General features: G+C 41.9%; 1 protein-coding gene across 4 annotated transcripts in view; it reads left to right on the plus strand.

Annotated features, from left to right (window-relative positions):
- Positions 1-432: 432 nt before the first annotated feature.
- SIPA1L3 (signal induced proliferation associated 1 like 3) overlaps positions 433-22,721 on the plus strand; it is a 635,337-nt gene continuing 613,048 nt past the window's right edge. For 2 of the 4 annotated variants that reach the window (XM_069207242.1, XM_069207245.1), the window contains exon 1: positions 433-622. The gene's annotated coding sequence lies outside the window, so the exon portion shown is untranslated. The other 2 variants (XM_069207243.1, XM_069207244.1) reach the window with 2 other exon arrangements.

Raw genomic sequence — 22,721 nt, forward strand, 5'->3', positions numbered from 1 at the left:
CTTCTAGGTCAGCCTGAATAATCGCTGCTAATCAAAGTAAAGAGTACTAAAAAATCATGTTAGCGATAATTATAGAATAATGTATATAAAGCTCTAGAAGTGCCATATTCCCGCCAACCTGAACCTTAAAAAATGAGCAAATAGCCGTTAGTATTTACTGAAAAAGGGCAGCTGACCCGTGTAACTCTGATGCAGAAGGGCAGAATGTCGCACTCCACTAACTATCGGAAGGATATCATACTCCCCGTCCTCGCGGCACCAGGAACCCAACACGAACACCAGTACACAACTGACACAGTACACCACGCAGTAGGGCTAGCAGAACAGTTTCCTTAATTCACACGATTGAGAGTGGCGCACGCGCGGTAGACAGTCCTGCGTGATTGGAGCCCTAGTATCCCTTCCAGTACGTCACTATTAACGCCCCTCCCTCCACAAGGGAACTAGCTTGTCACAGGAGTGTATGTGCCGAGTGGTTATCGTCCTCTCGAGCAGGTCCCGTTCACGGGAGTCTTCAGCTGCCTCATCCGCGGGCACCGATTAACTGAGCCGGATACCAGGACATACTCCGAGTGACGTGTCAGGGAGTCCGTCAAAGGACTGAAAGCAGGAAGTATGCCAGGTAAATTCTGCGCGAGAGACATGCCGCCGCAGTAGGGTAGGAGCCTGGTGTCCTCTACCGGCCGCGTTGCCATACGGAGTTCCGGGGTTTGCTGCACCACTGGCTAGGGTAAGGTGCACTGGGCTCCGCGCAGGTGAGCCGAGCAATGCTGGTATAACTGCGAGGACCCCGCGGAGACTCTGCGCTGCCTGTTTTAATGACAGACCTTGAGCGAAGACTTCGCTTACATTCACTTTACGTTCCTATGTTCACGACTGCTGTCAGCAGTGGGTAACGCGGCGCTCGGTCACCGTCTTGGCGCTCCCTGGTACTGCAACGGGACGCCAGCTGTACATTCCGATTTGCGGCATTTCAGTACTACAGAGTGATTTGGTGTATTCAGGCCAACTCGGGAAGAATTATTATTTTTTTCAGTGGCGGATGGTGAGCTTTAAAGTTACTTGCCGTATTGGATGCAGGAGACTTGAGGTCTTTGTGAGTAGATACGATACATATGTGGGGATATGATAAATATGTGGGGAGTGCCTAACAGGACGTTGTGTTTTGTATGGTTATACTATCAACTTGGCGTTCGCACAACTTCATTTACAACAAGATCAGAGGTCGATTGAACTTTACATTGTATCAGGTCAAGGTTCTGGTCTTCATCCCTACTTACTGCACGTTAACTGTTCTGTATTTTGTATTCATATTCTGTTTAAGACATTTTGGGCTTCCCTCTTGTTTGGAACCAGAGGAAATTCAAATAAATAACATGTCTGAGCAATTGTGGCTTAGCAGTGTACAAATGTTATAAAAATGTAGAGTTCATTGGCATTGATATATTCGTGGTGATCAATGATACTTAAAAATGGCAATGTGTGGTCAGAAAATTACATCTATAAGTTCTGGCGACCCTGTTTCTAGTGGATTATTACATGTGTAATACTTTAGTGGACCCATCACATGATTTGCTGATCTAGAGACACATGACACCCTATGTTGAGGAGTAAATTTCACTGGAAACAGGAAATGTCATAAGACCCGGCACAATTTTCTGTTGTTTTATATGACTTTCCTATGCATCTTTTTTCATTAATGGCGTATTAATTCATGATATTGCTTTCCTACTTGTTAGAAGTTGTAATTCACTGGCTTGAAGTCTTGGGTTGCCTGTGCTCACCTGTGGAGGTGGCCTGGAAGTTCGGGCTAGAATATTCCTTTTGGACAGGGGGGGCTGATTCACATATAGCCTCTGTGTAGTGTGGCTTTAAGGTCAAAACGATGGACTGAGATGCGGCACTTTGTAAATACCAGTGGCTGAGATGAATTCACCTGTTCGACCAACCACCTTCTTGTTTCTTTAGCACAGTGTCCTAAATACAAGGGGTATACTCAGACGTGGGTCCCTGGCTTACTGTGCCATTGGATTTATGCTATAAACTGATGATTACTATAGATAAATATATGCTATTATTTTAGTAGTCTGCTCATGTTTTGTTTTATGCCTCATGCCAACATGTTATTTTTACTAGTAGACAGCTATGCTTCAAAACATGTTGCAGTACTTCATTAGGATGTTTATCACCCTCATTCAGTAGGTATTCATTCATACATTTTGCATTTCCTCTACACATATACTTATGTAGTATCTCTACTACCTCTTGCTTATCCTGGCATATAGCTTCTGATGTTCAGCGCCTACACCCGTGCCACGGTGTACCACTCAGTTTCATGTTTATTTTTGCTGGTTCCTTCGTGCTGTGCCCTGAGTATGGATTAGGTAAATATCTCGTTCCTAGACAAGTAAATTTAAATGTAAGACATGCTTTTACTTGGAGAAGCCAAGGGCACGGACACAGTTTTACCTTTTAATCCCAAAGCAATGGTTGTAGTTGGTAATCAATAAGTTGTTTAATTAGTGAAACCTTGGCACAAGGGTGTTTTTTATTTTATTATTTATTTTATTTTTTTAAACAACATTGTCACTGATGTACTTTTGAAATATGACATGTGGGTGCAGTTGCACTTTTGAAACCCTGGGCGTTTGTTGTGCCGATTGTGAAACTGAAGTTGCAGTTGATGTAGCACTTCTCAAATCGAAGATGTTGATGCAACCCTGGCAACCACCATTGTGTCAGGGTGATTTGCAACATGAGTGTACTGTTGGCCAAGCACCCACCAAGCTTGGTGCCTTGAGCCCCATTGCCATGTAGCACGGTAGGGCCCAAAAACCAAGAATCTTTATCCATCTACCAGTACTCAAATTGCCACACTGTGATCTAGATGCCACCTAGTTCTTGTCATGTCACAGTTTCAGCCGGTCATTGCTTTCTAGCCAGTTCTCAACCTGCAGGCCTGGCAATCATATGATTCCTTGTTGTTCGGCAACATCAGCAAGGCACTGCTTTTTAGCCAAAAGAAATATGCTTTCTGGACTTGAATTTCGGTTGTCCTTTTTTGAGTAGGGGCCCATAGATCACATCATACAAAATGAAGTTGGCTATAAAGCATGGTTCTGTTAAGTAAGGGTTGAGACTCCGATGCCATGTTCCATAAACTTGAGAATTTAAAATAATACCTGGGAAGAGTTGACTACTCCACCCTCACCATGCCCACTTTGCCTAATGAGAGCCCATAACAGTATGGAAACCTAGGGTTTTGATACCTTGATGCCACCACTTTTGAGTTGTTGTTAGGGGCTGTGAAGTGTGCCTGGATTTGTAAAGCCATGACTATGGATTGTCCTGATTTTAGAAGGTAGATGAAATGCCACAAATGTACTTTGCCAATAAAAAGTTCACAATTGGTGTGTTCTTCTTCTCTTTCACAACTTTGTCTCCCTTGTATTTTAACATTTATAAGTGCATTTTGTTAATTTATTAATATTTACCTTTTATGGTATTTGTCATTGACATTATTCTTCGAGGGTGTGCAAGATGGTGATACATACAGAGACTTAAAAAGTATTTTTGTTTTGTCAAGGTATCTGCCTAAAGTTTGAAAAATGCATTTTTGTCAGTGTCGCTACCACTGGGTATTTTTTTGCGTTTTGTCTGTACGGCACACCACTCATGTCTGGGTGAGTTTTCAGACATATAGAAACTTTTTAATGTTTCTGTGTACTTTTCGGGATTTTCATGCAACTACTGAAAACTTTTTTTTTTTTTTTTTTTTTTTTTTTTTTTACCATATTAACCTAACCTAACCTTATATTAAAAGTAGTCACGCCCCCCCCCCCCCCTTACCCTCCCCCCTCAATAAAGCTGGCAGGTGGGTAATAGTATAGGTGCCTAATGCCAGCTAAACAATTTCACTCCGACAACCATGAGTGCTACTTATAGTTCGTATAGGTATTCACTTTAAAGTTGTATCTTTGACTTGCAAATACGTACTGCACACACTTCTCATTTGTTCCTCTGGGAATCTCCATTTGCTTTTTGTCTGCAGGGAGTGCTTTTCTTGCCCCATGTCCCTCATAAGTCACATTTTGGCTGTATGCAGGAGGGTTTGTCAGGCAGACTGAGCTGAGAATTTTCGCTTGCAGTGACTCCATGTCAAAATGCATTATGATCTGCCACTTCATCATACAAGGGAAAATCCGCGATTTGGTAAATGGGCAGTTGGAGCAATTGTTCACGACATGTGCCGGTACTAATTCGCGGTGGCTTGTGTTACATTTCCCATTGCTTTCAGAATGAAGCATATGTTCACGTGAAATATGCGGTGCTCGTGACAACAGATTGCACTGTAGCAAGTATCCAAATAACCGTCCGGAGTCCCTGTCTGTAAAACAAATGGCTTTTCCACATTTAATCAGCTATTTTTAGCCAGCGAGGACCTCAGCGCTGGGTGTTTCAGGAGCAGCTTCCCTCTAAGAACAGGTGCCTGTTGTTAATGGAGCAGGACACGAACAGTGGCGTTTTTATCTACAGGAAAATCTGTACTCGTTTTGCCAGAATTAACCTCTGTTTTACCCACAATTTATTATTATGCGTTGCCATACATATTCGTTATTGTAGAGAAACTAAAAACTATCGAGACCCGGACCGTTTGACTAAAGCTGACTGCTTTAAAATTATACATTTTGCACTAAAATTGTTAGAACTTATGTCTCTGTGTCTTATTGAACCAAAAATCCATATAACTGAACGCTTCATTAGTTACACATTTTTCATTGGTAAGGTTTTTTAACGCTCTCGAGGGCGGTTGTGAAAATAGAATTGGCTCTTTCAGAACCCAACTGTGAGCAACAAAAGCAAGGCAGACAAAAAATGAGCAAGGAGAAACCTTGGTCCCTTGCCTGGAGGTGCTCATTGCATGTCTGAGGAACAGCTGCAGTCTGAATAATGGGGGCTCAGCCACATAAGCTAGCGGCAGGATTTATAGTATTAGTGCATAGAGCAGTCAGATGCAGACTTAATAACCCCCTTTGTCTCCGCTGACAGATAAGTGCACGTTAAACTTTGAAAACAAAGAACTTTGACTCCTGCGCGTTCAACGGGAGCAAACACAGAATGTGCGAATTTTAGCTTTGTCTCGGTTTCCTCGGTGGTCTGACGCCAAATTTGGATTCTAGTGTGTTGTGCAGAAAGGTTGACATTGCAAACGAAAAGCATGTTCAGCGCTTGAAATAACATCCTTTCCACGACGAAAACAGAAGCTTCATTTGCTTGTAATTGATATATCCTTGTCTGTAAGACATGTGCGTTTCTACCAGCTCTCATTGGTTAGTGTTTTGAACTTGAGAGGCCGAGAGGTGGTGACCTGCAAGGCCAACCAGTAGTTTACCAAATTCAGACCGAACACCTGTCTCTGCAGTCCCTCGGAGCATGAACTAAGTTTGAAATTGTGCCAAAGGCAATCCTCCCATTAAAAATGTATTCTTGAGGAAGCTGATGTAGGAGTAAATGCTTTCGTTTTCTTCTGCCGTTGATGATAATTATCTGTTGAATTACGCAATTCGGTCAATGACAAACTACAAATTGATATTTTTGTAGTGTTTCGCCTGGTACGTGATTTGCTTCTATTTGGTCTAATCTTGAAAACGGCTAAGTAGGAGCACTATGCGAGTAGCTGTTGATGTGCAGTAATTTGTGGTGTGCTTGCCCTTTCCGGTTTCATGCCTTTTCACTCACAAAGGCAGCGCTTTTACCATAACTCCACAAGCCCCGGTGATTACTTTTTCAGCCCAGAATCCCGTGCTGTTATTACATTTCGAAACGTCTTTCAGTGACCCGTTTGTGAGTCGCAGGAAGGAAGTGTCATCCCTGCAGGGTAACTATTACCAGCTATGGCTGTTATCCTGACAGCCACAATGCACATGACTCAAAAGATCCATTTACAAAGCCAGTTAAAGTCGAGCTTTTGAAGTAGACGCTGCGTTTTAAGTATCAGTTACATGAGGGTTTCACGCCCTTCATTCTCCAGCAAACCGTATGCCTCTGGTCTGTTTTTTTTTCTCCCCATTGTTTGCTAACATTTATTTGTACGAAGCACACAACTGATTTCCATATCATGACTCGTGATGGCACAGTTGTAGAAACGATTTTTTTTGTTTCACGAGTGACACTCGAAAACAGAATAAGAAAAACAGAGGTCGATTAAATAACTGTAGCAGAAGCAATCCTGTGGCAGGTTTGTATGTCTTTCTACTCTTTTGGATGTATATGCTGATGAGAATGTAAGCATATTCATTCATCAGCTTTCGATGAACCGACGCTGTACTTGGAGAGCATGCTCTGACAGCAATAGTGCATAGTTCAAATAGTTACGATAGAACTGGCGCAGTATTAATTACGCAGGCGAAATTCATGATCTTTCTCATGCAGTTCCTCAAATTAAACATTATGCAGTTTCGTCTATCTTTGTGTCTGTCACAAACATTTTCCCAGGGGCCGCAAAGTGTGGTCTGTGGTGTGCCCGAGCGCCGCATTGATGCCAGTAAGGTGGGTGCTTTGTGAGGAGAGTGTTTAAGGTGGACGCTGTCGCTAGCTCGGGATGTTCTAGTGTTAAAAGGAAGTCACTTGATTATTGAATTGGAATGAAATAGAATCAATTGCACAATCTGAAACCAAAAAACCTGGGGTCAGTCCAGGTTTCCCCACTTGACCAAACCATGAGATCCTAGACAATTTTGTAACTTTACTTTGCTCATTTTTTCCGATATGACACATAAGAGCACCTTGAAATACACAATTTCAGGATATGTGCTGTACAAAACCTTCTCTCTGTGTTTGTTCCCATAAACTATAATGTTGTCCGCGCATAAAACAACTAAGACCACCCAGAAGGTTTTATGTGACAACTGACTTTCCTCTTGGTTTACTATTGGCATTGTTGTCACGGTGGGCGGAGGCATGAATGTTTCTAGGTTCAGTTTTCAAAACTATGGGGCTCATTTACAAGCCCCTGGTGCCGCCTTAGCACCATTTTTTTTTTTTTTTAAGCTAAGGTGGCGCAAAACAGTCCCCTTCCCCACATTTACAAACTGAGGCAATGTCTTTATTGCGCCAGTTTGTAAAGCCTTGTGCCACATTATTTCTGAGCCAGGTATTTTGTATTCAAGGTAGGCCTTCCCCTGTTAGAAGGTGCAGTGAAATCTACAGGATTTCACAGCGCCAGCATAGCATAATTTTTTTTTTTTAACACCTTCTCAGGGCAGGCGTTAAAAGTGAAGCTGTGCTGCTTCCTTTGGGGCCCCCTTACCATTGCTGGACTAGGGTCATCATTTTGACGCTAGGCCAGCAATGTGAAGGATTAGCACAACAACAGTGTCCAGAATTTTTGAGGCTGTTGTGGACACTTTTGTGCCCCGGAGACCTGTCTTGTAAATACAGTGCTCCCGTGGCATCGTTTGGGGGGTGCAGGGCGACGCAAGAAAAGTGACTCATCAGTGTGTGCTTCTCTATTCCACACTATTGTTGCGGTCCAGGTTGCTCTTTTCCCTCATGACATTCTTGCCGCCTCCTGTGTTGCTGTCTTTCCTATGCTGCTTGCTGTTTCTTGCTTCCTCATGTGTCTTGCCCCTGCAAAACCTTTTCACCTTCACTGTGTTCTGTGTTATTGTTTCAGTCATGTTCTTCTGCCCCATGCTGCTCTCTCCTTAGTGTGCTACTTTTTCCCTCCTCCCCCCATCTGCTTCTCTGTTTTTGCCCTTCTCCTGCGGTCTTCTTTTATTTTTATTTCACAGTTTTGTGCTAAAAATATGTTATTATTTACCTGCAGGGATGTGGAATTCCTGTAGCCCGATGCCCGGGACTTATTGTTTGGGGTCAAGGGCAACAAGTTTTCGTGTTAATATTGTCCTTGGGACAAGTAGGCCCAACCCCCTGCAACGCAAACCCTTTGCCTGCCAGTTTACAGAGAAAGGGAACTGTCTGCAGTTGAGTTAATATGAGTGTCCATATGTTGATGCTGTTCTAACTGGTAATTATGATTCATTAGTGAAAAGCCTTTATTATTAGGGTGTGTGCTGTAAATAAACCTTTTAAGGCCACACTGCACTGCTGAAGTGGTTCCAGTGAAAAAAAGTGTGCATGTTTGAAAGGTTTAACAAAATGAGGCTAAGTATAATGCTCCCAGAATGCTCTCTCATTAGATGCATATATTTTCAGAAGCTTGTAAAAAGAATGATGATTCTTTGTTTTCAAAATAAAATGTTCTGAAAAAATGCAAGTAGGAAAAGAAATTTCATTACTTTTAAATTTGAGGTGCTATTTCTTTGAAGCCTCATTTAGTAAAAATGTGTTGATGCATGCTAGTATTTCCAAAAAATATTCTTAATGGAAAATCAGTGTAACCATTTCCAACAAGATTATGGGAAGCATGAAAACAAACAAGCACTGGCAAAGCAAACTGATCCAACATCTGTTATGAGTCTTTTGGTTTCGTCAATGTGTGGCTTGTTTTGACATGGCTTTTGTAACACTTCGTTGTTGTATGAGCTGCCACACCCTCACCACTGTAACAAACCCTGGCAAAAAGCAAAAATGTTTATTTTGTCTTAAAAAGCACACATTACCACTAGTGGCGTAACAAAGGCCCTGCTGCCCCTGAGGTGCAGGGGGGCCTCACCAGGTGGCCCCTTCAGCACGTCACCTGCCATGAGTGAGTCTGGGTGGAGGGCTCTCCATGTTTGCAGGGGGGCCCCCTCATGTTTATCTACGTCACTGATTGCCACAATAGTTCCTGGCACTGAAGAAAACTACTTTGTGTGGCGATATGCTCTTTGTGGAAGAGCAAAATGCGATCACTCACAGTAAAGCCAGCCAATAGGTAAAGAGAGAAATAAAAATTTAATAAAACAAAAACGTCTTTGTTAATGTCAGACCTAATTAGGGACCCAGTTCTTAAAGAAAGTCACAAAAGTGCACCCATGGTTTAGGTCTTTGGATTAGTTACTTTCATGAATTCACAAGAACTTACAGAAGTAGAAGAGGAAATTGTACTCCTAGAAAATATCTGTGAACTGTATTTAAGCACAAGCCAATACACGTGTAGATTTACTCATGCGCAAATCTATTGAGTGCTCACAAGTTCACTTTCATTCCAACCCCTTTTTTTCCAATCCTGGAAGAACTTCTTCTTCTGCTATTGTCTGGAGTAAATTTCCAACCTTACTCATTATGGTAAAAGATCAGAAAAGAGCTGGTGAAAATCCTTAAAACATGCAAGTTAGTAGGTTCGGGGACTCAAAGGCATTCCAGTCCTGAAACTATTGTTTTCTGCTTCCTCCAGCCCCAGTATATAGATATGCAGAAAGGTGGCAAAATAAGGAACTTGCGATAGTAGGGAATGAAACTGCATGTATTCAAGCCCTACTATAGTAGTAGCCCCGGCATGATTAGAGACGCTATTATCAGAGCTCTTACATAATGAGATTGCTGCCATAATTTGTCACCACATTACTTGGCACCAAAAGGACAAGTGGATTTTTTTTACAAGACAAGTAGATTCAAATAGCAACCTGTCCCATGGACAAGTAGATATTTTATTAAATTCCACACCCCTGTATCTGTTATGAAAACGAAGAAAAACAATGTGTGCATGCATAGTGGCTCATGCTGTAAGCATAAAAAATTATGCCATCTGCAACAGTGGTTACGGAAATGCGCCTTATTTTCATTCTCTTGTTTGCTGATGCTAAGAAGCCTCAGCAGATTTTTTTTTTTTTTTTGCTTTTTGCTGATGCTGCACAGCATTGGAAAATTGCATTGACAAAATCAATAGGTCCAAAAGGTGAAACCTTTGGACCAATTGATTTTGCCAATGCTTGCTAGAAAGTGTGGTCTTTTGACACTTCATGTGTTTCACTGTTCTGAAACCTAGAACCTTGAAGGGGGGGGCGGGGCCCTGTGTGTGTGCCCGAGTAGTGAAGCTAGTAAGATCTGTTTTGGGTGTCCTTGTTTTAGCACATTACACAATGGATAATTTCCAGTGGAGGTTTATTGCTTGCATTCCCTTGGCTGTTAGGTGGTTATCCAGATATTGAGGACGGAGACAAGGCTACCTTTAGCAGTTCCATGGAGACATTAACAAGGGGCTGCTGATTAATTCTTTCTGAGCACTGATAGTTGGTTGGCAGGAGAGGTGAAGGGTTAGACTACAGTTTCATTAGTTCAAGAAGAGGCGATTTTGGGGCCAGGCTTGCTTTTTTGTCGGTGCTTGAGAACGTCTTGTGAAGGGTGATCACAGCTTGGTGTAGGATACTCGCATCTCATTGTATCCATGTTGTGGGCGCTCTTCCTAGGATCCAGATCCAGTGCTACCTGCAGTGAGAATTCCCCCCCCCCCCCCCAACCCCCCCTCCCCCCAACTTTAGAAATATAGTGTGTCTGGAGAGCAGCCTGAGAAGGATATTTGGAAGGGAACCAACCCAAATTGCTTGAGAAAGCGGATTTACATCCCCTGCCTAGAATTTTTTTTGTATAGAAGTGGGATCCAAACCATTTTACGCCACTTTGTACCAGTCACAAGTTCTTCTTGACCAAGCATGAGACTACTCCATCAGCTGCTGTGTAAGCAGGCCTGGTGTCTTCCTGACAGCCAGTCTCCCTGAGGTGAACATACATCATCTGAAGTCTACAGTTTTTGCTGGAGGAACTGAGGGGATGCCTGAAGAGCTTTACAAGACTGCTTGCTGGATATGAGAGGGATGGAGTGTGTGTGTCCCTGCAGCAGTAAAGGCTACCAGGAGGATATTCTGGCAAAGTGAACTCCAGTTAAAGCTGACAACCCAAGAGAGTATGCTATGAACAGAACCCATGCTGTGAAAGGGTCTCCCTGACCTGGCTCTGCCATTCCTGGAGAGAGCTTTATCAAGTTTATACCAGAAGTGTAAGAGATATGCTTCAAACTTACTGATGGACTGGTTAGTGGCTACTAGGTTGGTGTTTGCTGCAGGCGTTTTTCATGATGGGTAACATATTTTCTAGGATATGTTTGCTTTTAATGGTATTCTGGGGATATTGCATTGGTGCCATCCCATAGCTGCCATCAATGGAATGACTTAAGGCATGTCCAAAATCTGTCATTGTGATTGTTCTTCAGCTCTTTGTGATTCTTTTACACCGGATGTCAACTCTCTTTTACTCAATCATCCTCTCGCCCCTTCCTCCTTCAATACTATTTTAACAGACCCTGGAATGTTGCATACAGATTTGATACTCTGCTGTAACCCCATGTTTATTTGATAGTATTGTGCTTCCCAGGCCCCATCCTTCAGTCACATATGAGCAAATAAATATTATTTTAAGAGGTTGAGATTATTACATATAGGCATATATGGAGTGCTCATGTTTCCCAAGTCCATGCATAAGTAGCTTGTGCAGACCAGGAGTTTTCTTGCATTTGAAGAGCACGAGGTACATTTGCCTACACAGGCTTGCACATTATTTTCATGTCACAGGTGCAGTGTGAGATCATGCTCCTGTAATGAGATGATTACAGCATTACTTGCTTCTAGTAACTTATTATAAGTGAGTATTGACACCACAGCAGTTTTCCCTTCAAGCTGTGTTGAGGGCTTCCCTCCATGATCTCATTCATAGAGGAGGCAGTCACGTCATTTCACAGCTGCCATTGTCAGTTTGGGCAAGCCACCTGTGTTGACGATTCCTGTTGTCCCTCCTGCTGGCAGGCCCGACAGAGCTGCAGCCCACCACCACATTTAACCTACTCCAACAGTGTTGCCTGTGTTGTTGATTCCACAGATGGCCTGCTTCTGCCACCCCCTACCTACATAACAGCTCCGCTAGATCCACATCTCTGCCTATAAGGCTCTACAAAGGGAAAGAGGGTATCACATTTCACAATATCATGCTCTGGCTTAACTACTGGATGAGGTTTTTTTTTTTTCATTTCATTCTGGTATTTGAGGTTTTGTATCCTGAACTACCAAAAGTACAAGTCCTACAGTGAACACACGCTGGACTGGATGATCTACTCATGAATGATCAGGGTCAAAAACTCTATAGGAAAGTGAAAATATGCATGCAAACTGTACATTAAAGTTATATTGCCAGTCACCTCAGAGTTGTGAGGCTTCATGACGGCACTCAGACTGGGCTTTTTGCCTCTAATTTTTCTTGGAAGTCCTAGGTCACTTGCAATATCTTTATAATGTACGTTTGGGCTGCCTTATCTCATATAATACCTTGGCTACAAGTTCCAGAATGTAAAGAAAAAAGAGGGCTGACTGAACTACTACTGCAGGATATTGGGGAACCTTGTGAGCTTTCCATGTTTACAATTGTAATCAAAGACTGATTATTTCCTTTGAGCTGGTTAAAGAATATTCAAATTCGAGGTTTATTTACCATAAACAATCTTCATATAAAAGCATGAGACACCATACACAAGCACAGGGTTGCTGGAATGAAACTTGATACAGTGGATGCATTTTGTAAATCTCATTCTCTTTCCCTATCCTGTTGGACCTACAATAGTAAACAAGCATTGGCCAAGCCAGTGTTGGTCTTGCCTGTACAAGAGCTATTGGCTTTGGCAATGTGTTCTTGCCATGTTATACACCAATGTGGCTGCTGTTCAGCGTTGCTAAAACTTAGTGATGTGGCGAGCCATAGTGGAGTGAGAGAGTAGTGTTGTAGAGTGGTTTAGGGGACATAGAGTTGAGTAGAGGGGAGTAGAGTTCAGTGAACGCGTCATAGAGTGGAATAGGGTAGAGTGGATTGAGGAAGTAGGGTAAAGTGGAGTGGACTGGAGTGGGGTAGGAGGGTGGATTGGATTGGAGTAGAGTGGGGTGAATGGGGTTGGGTGGATTGGAGTGAGTGAAGTGGGGTGGATTGGATTCACTGGATTGGAGTTGGGTGAATATAATTCGGGTGGGGTGGATTGAGTAGGGTGGATTGGATTGGAGTGAGGTGGATTGGAGTGGAGTGGGGTGGGTTAGGTGGATTGGAGTGGGGTGGATTGAATTGCAGTGGGATGGATAGGGGTTAACTGGATTGGAGTGGGGTGCATTGGATTGAAGTGGGGTGGATTGGATTGAATCGGGGTGTATTGAATTAGGGTGTATTGGGGTGAGGTGGATTTGATTGAACCGGGGTGGGTTGGATTGGACAGGAGTGGATTGGATTAGTGTAGGGTGGATTGGGGTGGGGTGAATTGGACCATGGTAGATTGGAGTGGGGTGGTTTAGATTGGGGTGTAGCGCATTGGGGTGGATTAGATTGGGGTGTAGTGGATTGGATTGGGGTGGATTAGATTGGGGTGTAGTGGATTGGATTAGGGTGGATTAGATTGGGGTGTAGTGGATTGGAGTGGGGTGGATTAGATTGGGGTGTAGCGGATTGGAGTGGGGTGGATTAGATTGGGGTGTAGCGGATTGGAGTGGGGTGGATTAGATTGGGGTGTAGCGGATTGGAGTAGGGTGGACTGGAGTAGGGTAAATTGGACTGGAGTGAGTTGTATTGGAGAGATATGGGTGGACTAGGGTGGATCGGGGTGGGTCAGATTGGGGTGGATTGGGTTGGGGTGGATCAGATTGGGGTGGATCGGATCAGATTAGACTGGAGTGAGGTAGGTTGGAGTGGTGTGGGGTGATTAGACGGGGATGGATTGGATTGGGGTGAGGGGTTTTGGATTGGGGTAGATTGGACTGGATTGGTTTGGGGTATATTACATCGGTGTGGGGTAAATTGGTGTGGGGTGGGCTGGATTGGGGGGATTGGAGTGAGGCAGATTGTTTTGGAGTGAGTTGTTTGGGGTTGGAGTGGGGCTTGTTTTGTATTGGACTGAGGCAGATTGGAGTGGGGCAGATTGTTTTGGTTTGAAGTGGGCATACTGGATTGGGGCAGACTGGTTTGGATTGGGACAGACTAGATTATGGCAAGGTTTTGGATTGGAGTTGGTCAGGGGTGGGGCGGATTGTTTTGGAATGGAATGGGGTGGATTATTTTGGATTCAGGGGTGGGGAATTCCTATAGCTCAGTGATACTCAAAGTGCAGTCCTCCTACCCTTTACTTGTGCCCCTCACCCCCCCTATGTGCCCCCCCCCCCCACCTCCTACTTGCGGCCCCACTGCCCCCTCAACTCAGCACTAAAGGCAAGCATTTATTTACAGGTTGAACACCTTCTTTCCCCAAAGACATCTTGCCGCAAATATAAAAATGCAATAAAGTTGCTTCAAAATTCGATAATTGTATTTCAATAATACGTAGAGCTGTTTCATCTTAGTCCATGTGATTATATAGCGCATTGAAGTATTTTTTTTCCAAACATGAATTTAGAAACATTCATGCTTCCACCCACCCTAACTACAATGCCAATAGTGAACTAATAGCTAAGTCAGTTGTGGTGTGCACTCCCTGGGTGGACTGAGTTGCTATTACATATTGAAACATAATAGTTAATTCAATTAGACACAGGAGAGGGTTTCGTACAGGACTCGTCCTGAAGTTGTGTATTTCAAGGTCCTCCTATGTGATGATGGAAAAAGAAGGGAAAGTGAAATTAAACAATTGCCTAGGATCACACAATTTGGTCCAGTGGGGAAGCTGGGATTGATTCTATATTTACTGGTTTCACATTGGGCAATCCAGCCATTAGATGTACATGCTTTGCGTCCTTTACAGCCTCCTCCTCCACCCCCACCACCATTCTCCTAACATCAATACGGCCCTCGGTCACAGCATTGACTAAATGTTTTGTCTCTTGGGAAATTTTTTGCGAGTGCCCATGCTATAGCTCGATGCCCAGGACATGTAGTTGGGGGTCGAGGACATGTAGTTGGGGGTCGAGGGCAACAAGTTTTCATGTTTATTTTTTCCTTAGGACAAGTAGGTCCAACCCCCTGCAGCAGCCTTTGGTTACCAGTTTACAGTACCACATTATGGATGAGGGAAGGGTATTGTCTGGAGTGTTCATGTTTTGCTAAACTACTGTGAACTTTTAGGTACTATTTCCTTAAAGTCTCATTTAGTATCGTGTGTTAATGCATGCTAAAATATTCATTAATGTAATGCAATCATTTTTGACAAGATTATGGGATACGTGAAAATAAACAAGAACTGGCAAAGCCAGTAGGTCTGACATTGGTGGTCAGCCTTTTAGTTTTGTCAATGTGTGTCTTGTTTTGATATGTTTTTTGTAAATCTTTATTGCTGTGGGAGCTGCCGGGCCCGCACCACTATAACTAACATTGGCAAAAAGAAAATGTATTTATGGGTCTCAAAAAGAATGCATTGCTCCATAGTCCCGAGTACTGAACAAAACTACTTTGTGTGCAGATAGACTCCTTGTGAAAGAGCAGAATGTGGTCACTGTGAAGCCAGCCGATGGATAAATAGAATTTTAATAAAAGCAAAAGTTCTTATTTAACACCAGCCCTAAATAGGAGTCCAATTCTTAAAGAAAGATACACAAGTGCACCCATGGTATATGTCCTTGCATTAATGCAGATTGGCTTAATGAATTCACAAGAATTTACAGGAGTAAGCCAGAAAACCATACTCCTAGAAAATATTTCTGAGCTGCATTTTAGCACAAGCAAATATGCATGCGTAGATTTGCTCAGCGAATATTTCCATACTCTGGGAAAAGATTTACTTCTGCCCTTATCAGGAGTAAATGTCCAACCTTTCTCAGTACAGGAAAAGGTCAGAGAAGAGCTGGTGAAAACCCATAAAACATTCAAGTTAGTAGGTTTGCACAGATTCAAATGGGCATTACATCTTTGGAACTATTGCTCACTGCTACTGCCAGGCCCAGTATGTGATCTGTGGATAGGTGGCAAAAGGAAATTGCTAGTATTCAAACCATACTCTCGCATGAGCTATGGCATACTAAAGGAGGCTATTATCAGAGCTCTTATGTAATGGAATTGCTGCCATAATTTGTTATTGCACTAATTCGTACCAAAGGGATAAGGTTATTTTATTTTACAGGACAAGTAAATTTATGATGCGCCTGTCCCATGGACAAGTAGATATTTTGTTAAATTCCACACACTTGTGGATTTGGAAGGGGCGGGTTGGCATGTGGCGGGTTGGCGTGATGTAAGATGGGGCAGATTGGCGTGGTGTAAGATGGGGCGGATTGTAGTGGGGCGGATTGGGGTGTACTAAATGATTATGTATTAAAGTGTGATTTCAGAAATTACACATAAGGCAGAAACTTTTCTCAGAGCAAGATAATCATCTTTTGAGAACAGCACTCACAAGTGAAACATAAGTGTAAAATGAGAAAAGGCGATTTGGTAAAATAAATGAAAGTTAGTTATAGAAGATAAAACTGCAATTTTGTTTGTCCTGCTGGGCATGTTTTTGCTAGTCACATGCCTTCTGTTTGCATGGCACTAGAAGTTAGAAAGAACAAATTAGTACCTCTTCAAGTCAGGAGCAGCGGACCGTCACTGATTAAGTTGAATCAGTCAGTGCCTGCTCCACATAGAGGAACAGAAATTATGCTAGGCCTACAGTGATGAATTGCCAGGCTGTAAAGAAAAGTGCCATGCAAGCCAACAAATGGTAAGTAATGGGCGGGCTTCAAGCCCTTTACTGTAAACAAGTCTCGTAAGGGAGACACTCGCTAACTCATACTGTCACAGGCTCAACTCTATAAAAGGACTTTCAGGTTTGAAACCTTCATCTGGTTTATTTATGTACCCCAGAACCTGTTGTGAGGTTTTGGAAGCAAGAGTGTGTTGGTCATGACTTCATGATCCCTCAACAGCTTCAAGGCTAGCTTGGATTACTCAGATCTTTCAAGTATATTTATGTAGGTATGTATATGTGTGTGTGTGTGTGTATATATTTGTGTGTGTGTGTATATGTGTGTGTGTGTGTGTGTATATATATATATATATATGTGTGTGTGTGTGTATAATGGGCTTGCAAAAGTGTTCTGGTTGCCACATTTATACCTATTGTTCAAAGGACACTGCCTTAAAGTGAATACAAACCTATTCCCTTCCAGTGTAACACTACATTCTGGGGTCATGGATTTAGTCAGAATCCCATTGGACAACTTTAGTCTCCCATACCATGGAAATTGCTTCTGAAGTTGGTCTGACAAATTGATCAACAGCTTCTTTTTCCTACTCACAAAAAGAAAAATGTTAACTGGCAAAGCAAGCCGGTCTCTTACCTCGACAAGCTATTTCAGTGGCTCATTTATATTTCTTTTGTTTGTTAGTTTTTAAAATTGGAAGCCTATACCAGATATATATATATTTTTTTTTAAATGCCATAACCCAAATGTAATGGCCATGAGCTTGCAATAAGAACATTGAATTAAACAATGACAAATGCAGATCATCTTAATAGAAGTACAGGTGCTTTCTAACAGACATTTTTCCTTAGAAACAACATTTTTAGCTTAACTGCATCCTAAGCAAATAGTACACATTCTCGGCCCCAAGAAGAATATTACAGCCTTTAATAAATGGGCCTTGAAGACATAGTTTACATCCGCCAGGATGAAGAAAAGCTAACAAAAAAAAAAAAAAAAGGTTAAAGAAGCTTTGGCAAGTGAAATACTGTTCCAGAAACGGTGGAATTGAATGCTGTTATTTTTAGGTAAATGTGCACATTTGTTCAGGCAAATGCTGTTACTCGCAGTGCAAGAGAGCCTTTGGCTGGAAGTAGGCTGGCACATTGCCCCCATGCTGTATGCTGTGAGGAGTGGAAGCCAAACGTTATTGACAGTTTAGCAGCCATGGCTTATTCAAAGCCATTCTATGTATGTTTGCTTGAGTGTTTTTTTTGTTTTTTTTTGTATTTTATTTACGAACATTTTGACACTGTATCTAGGGCACACTTAAAAAGAGAAAGAAGATCTATGTATGTCACTCAATCCAGGTATTATGCTCTGGGAAATCTCATAAACACTCTTTCACTTCTTGTGTATGAAGCTTGTAACTGACCGTTGAAAAGTCATTGCGTCCCCAGCATATTACTATACTTCCTTTCAGACATGCCTAGATCCAGTGCACAATGTTTTTGATTTTAACAATGTATCCAAAAATATATAAGTAGCGGGTAGTGCACAGTTACAGAATAGGCAACTGGACTTTTCAGAAACCATGTGATCATCACATTTGCTAACTGTTTTATGCCAAAGCACTGGTCACTTGACAGCTGCGATCAGAGAATCACCAGGAATGCATATTTGATCCTTTAACAATGGACCTTTCAGAAACATTGTGGCTCTTAAAGACTCGAGCGGCTCCTTAACTGGTTTCACTTTCATACACTTCACATAACACTACACATGTCAATTTCAATTAAATTTATTTATTATCATGTTTCGGAACTCCAAAGAGATCCACATGAGTGATGATACAACATCATAAAAGTTCAACATAAGATAATACACTTTTTTAAAGGGGCAAATCCTATAAATACTATAAATACATAATAAAATAGTTTTTTCTTTTTTCTTTTCTTAAATAAAACTCAGAAACTTAAAATATCTGCAAAAAAGATTGGAAAAACTTAAAAACCCTATAACAAAATCTTTCATTGTGGGGGGTGGAACATTAATCCAACGCCTCTCTGTAACCTAGTATTAAGCAGCAAGAAGAGGGGTCTCAACCAAAGTTTCCTTGGAGCGGCTAGAGCTGGACAGACGAACAGAACATGTGAGAGAGATTGTACTCCACCTTGACACAGATCACAAATGCTAGACGAGCCATCCCACCTAAAGGTAAGATCTCTCAGTGGCAATCTATTAAGTCTAAGCAGGATACACAGTTGCCTCACCCCATGATTTATTCCAGGTCAAATAGGGTTGCACAATTTTCATAGTTACAGAGTTAACTTCTCTAAACCTCTTCTTTGGCGACACACATCCATGTGTAAGAAGCCTTTAGACCATGACACTTCCTTCATAATTTTTTTTAGCAATGCATAGGGAATTGAAGGACAAAGGTCCAAGTCCAGCCTTAAGAGCCGAATAGCTTTGATGTAGTTTCTGAAAAAAACAGATTTTTCCCCTCAGATTGTTAAAGATCTCACTGTAGGCCAGGTTTCTCAATGTACTTTCCTCACTATGCGTGAGGTTATGTGCCCTTCTTATCACTGCCACGAGGCCTTGCACAAAGATATTCCTTAGGCCAAATTCAAGACGTAGTGCAGCCCCTGAGACTGCCTGATTACAAGAGACCATGCGTCTCAAAATGCGGCCTTCTGTTTTGTCCCAAAAATCCCATTTGGTTATATCAATACACTCTATCGCGTATTAAAGAGTTGCTGGGATCTTGACCTGATAGGCCGATAGTAAATGTAAGAAATGACGTTTACCATTTGCCTTATAGAAGGCAGACAGGCCTTGGGCAAGTGAAAGAGCTTTATTCGTATTATAGCGAATGTGATCATGATCTTTTGTCGAAGCTGAAAAGATCTTACAGAGAAACTGGTAAGAAACCATTGGAAATTGAGAAATCTTGGTTTAGGAAATTAGATCAACTAATTATGCGGTTTGTTTGGTCATACGGTAACATAAGCAGGGCAAGCAAATATATGACACTTTCAATGGGAAAGGGTGGATGGTCCCTCCCCAACTTTAAATTGTACCAGATGGCAGCTGCAATTCAGTATATGCAATCTTTGTTTATAAGGGGAACACTGGTAAATGATAGTGAATATGACCCTAGTATTTATGGGCTGTTAATTGGCCCGGATGCAAAAGGGGCGATGTTTAAGCTTTTGGAACCAAATTACTTTAAGAAAACTCGGTTTAAAGTTCTTCAGGCAGCTTTTAAAATCTGGGGTCTATTGCAAAAGAAAATGGGATTGGGAAGGTATAATTATTGTACTCTGATCAAAGATAATAAGTTCCTCCCTGGGATTTTTGATGATAGTATTATGGAGCAGTGGAATCAAAAGGGCATACAAAGGCTTGGGGATTTATTTGAGGATTCTACAATTATGACTTTTGGAAGCCTACGGGGGAAATTCAAATTAGCTCAAACAAGCTTTTTTAAGTACTTACAAGTAAGAGACTTTATCGTACAAAAGACTGGTGGACCAGTAGGATTTGGTAAGAACTCTTTACTAGATAAGATGAACTCACCCGATAAGAATACAATACGATTATTAAATGTGGAATTGACAGATAATCTTCCGGATGATCTAGTGAAGCATAGTCAAAAATGGAGTATCAAGCTAAATGTGGAAGAGGAAGCCTTCTATGAGTCTCTAGAGTTAGGGTGTACCTCCTTGTTGTCAGCATCTCTCCAGGCACAACATTATAAAACAATATTTGATCTGTATATTACACCCCAGAAACTAGCACAATGGGGTCGGGAACAAGGGGTACACTGCCCAAGATGTCAGCAACACGGGGTGGATATAATTCATATGTTTGCGACCTGTATAAAATTAGTGAATATTCAAGCAAAACTGGAAAAGTTTATTAAAGATGTCGTAGGAGTAGAAATTGGGTTAACACCCGGGTTGGTTATATTAGGAGTTACGGAGCAAAGGAAGCCTACTGTCAGAAAATGTATTTTTATGATTATGTCAGTATATCGACTGTGTATTGCTTCGGTATGGCTTGATCGAACACCTCCTACATATCAGAATTGGTTAGATCGTCTCCTTGTAGTATACCAGCTGGAAAAGACCTTGTATGAGAGAAAAGAGAAAAGAGGGAGACAAAAAGGGCGAGAGATATGGGGGGCCTTGGGTGAGTGGCTTGCCAATAAGTGATGACTGTATTACATATGTTAAAATCAGCTAAATGATCTGCAGACTTATTGTTGTGATTGTTGGTAATCATACATATGTTTACTTACGGTTGCTTTGGGTACTAATAAAAAAAATAAAACGTGCTGTTCCAGCTTGTGTTGACCCATAACCCAAGGATACAAAACTTTTCTTCTAATTGTCTTCCCAGAGAAGCAAATCACCTGAGACTTTGCTATAATAATTTTCAGGTAGTGTCTATCTGAGTAGATTGTTAGGGCAGCCAAACGATGATTTAGGCCTTTGGGGTAAGGTCATACACTACTACATCATCTGCGTACATTAAGCACACATTTGGCCGCCCCCCACCGCAGAACCATCGCCGGAGGAGTTCCTGAGACTTGTGGGTAGGTCATAAATATAAAGAGAGAAAAGCAGTGGGCCCAGTAGGCAACCTTGTTTCAGTCCATTTTTTGTTAATACCTTTGAAGACAGTCCCTGTTCTCCACTCATTAAGATCTTACACCAGGTTGATGAGTCTAGGGCAATTACCAATTGTAGGAGACCAGATGGAACCCCTAGATCTTGATGTTTCTTCCACAGTATACCCCTATCCACTCTGTCAAAAACTGTGGAATAGTCGATAAATGCTGCATACAATATACCACCCCTAGTCTGAACATATTTATCAATTAGAGTTTGCATAATCAAGATATTGTCTAACGTATTATGGGCCTTTCTAAAGCCTGCCTGTTCCACTGGTAAAATACCATTTTCCTCCACTACACATGTCCCAGATATCCTGTTATTCGCTAGATGCTCAAACATGCCACTGACCACCGCTCTCAAACAAATCAATAGCCTTATTTGTTTTTATGCTACTTTTCAGTATCCAATATGCTTTCACCACGCTGGACATGTTTCACCATACCGGTCATGCAACTTGGTGCAGTGCTTGCCTACTTTACCACCTATTTTGAGGAATAAAGTGTAATACTTTTTTGTGTAAAACAACTAGCTTCTTTTGGTAACCAAAAATACATCACAACCCTACACTCCCTTTGTCACACCTGTGAATTTTACTAGTCCTATGCTACAACTTCACTTTTTCTTCAAACCAAGACAATCAATGGTGAAATTCCAGTTTACATTACACCACTTCATCCACCCAGGTCTAAGGTTGGTGCAGTTTGCAAACTCAAATGCATTTAAATGGACAATTGACAAATGGTATTGTCTTAAGTTCTTAGCAAGATAAATACCTACAGAATCGGACAATACCCACCAATACTACTGAATATGTAAGTGTCCCCTAAACGCATTACTTTTATACAGTTAAAAGTCCCATCAAGATCACATGGCCAGTGGATTGTGCCAGGGTTTCTCAAGATGGTTGATAACAAATTTCACTAGAAATGTCATTATGTTCACCATTGTCAAGTCACCATCACTGTTGCTCACTAAAAACACAGTATATCCTCCCTTCGTGAACAAATCCCGCAGCTCTCTTTGTTTCTTTCACATAATTAAGCATGGGGTCTTCCTATCTGCTTGTGAATTTTGCTGGGTTTTGGAAGTTTGTTTCACTCATTTCTGGAGAACAGATCCCAAGTATTGTGGATGGGGGTATTTATTTAGTTCCCCATAAATGAGTTACTTAAATAACTCCACGTGTGGTGGTTTTCTGGCTGGTGTTATGAGTATAATGTGTCTGTTGCTTATGTTACATGTTTGTGTCCATATGCAGCTTTTCCCCTGCACGCCTTGCAGCTCGTCTGTAAATGATTGGTGAATCCATATAATCTTCCTGCAAGATTTTCCATAAAAGGTTTAACTCACTGCGGAGCTCTGCCTACAGAGTTGCCAACCGACATGCTACCCATGGAGGGTGATTACACTGTATCTTACCCAGGACACTTCACCAGACTACAGATGGACTTCCCTGTTTGTCCAGTGTTGTACACTGTGC

This window comes from Pleurodeles waltl, chromosome 9 (genome assembly GCF_031143425.1).
Source record: "Pleurodeles waltl isolate 20211129_DDA chromosome 9, aPleWal1.hap1.20221129, whole genome shotgun sequence".
NCBI lineage: Eukaryota > Metazoa > Chordata > Amphibia > Caudata > Salamandridae > Pleurodeles > Pleurodeles waltl.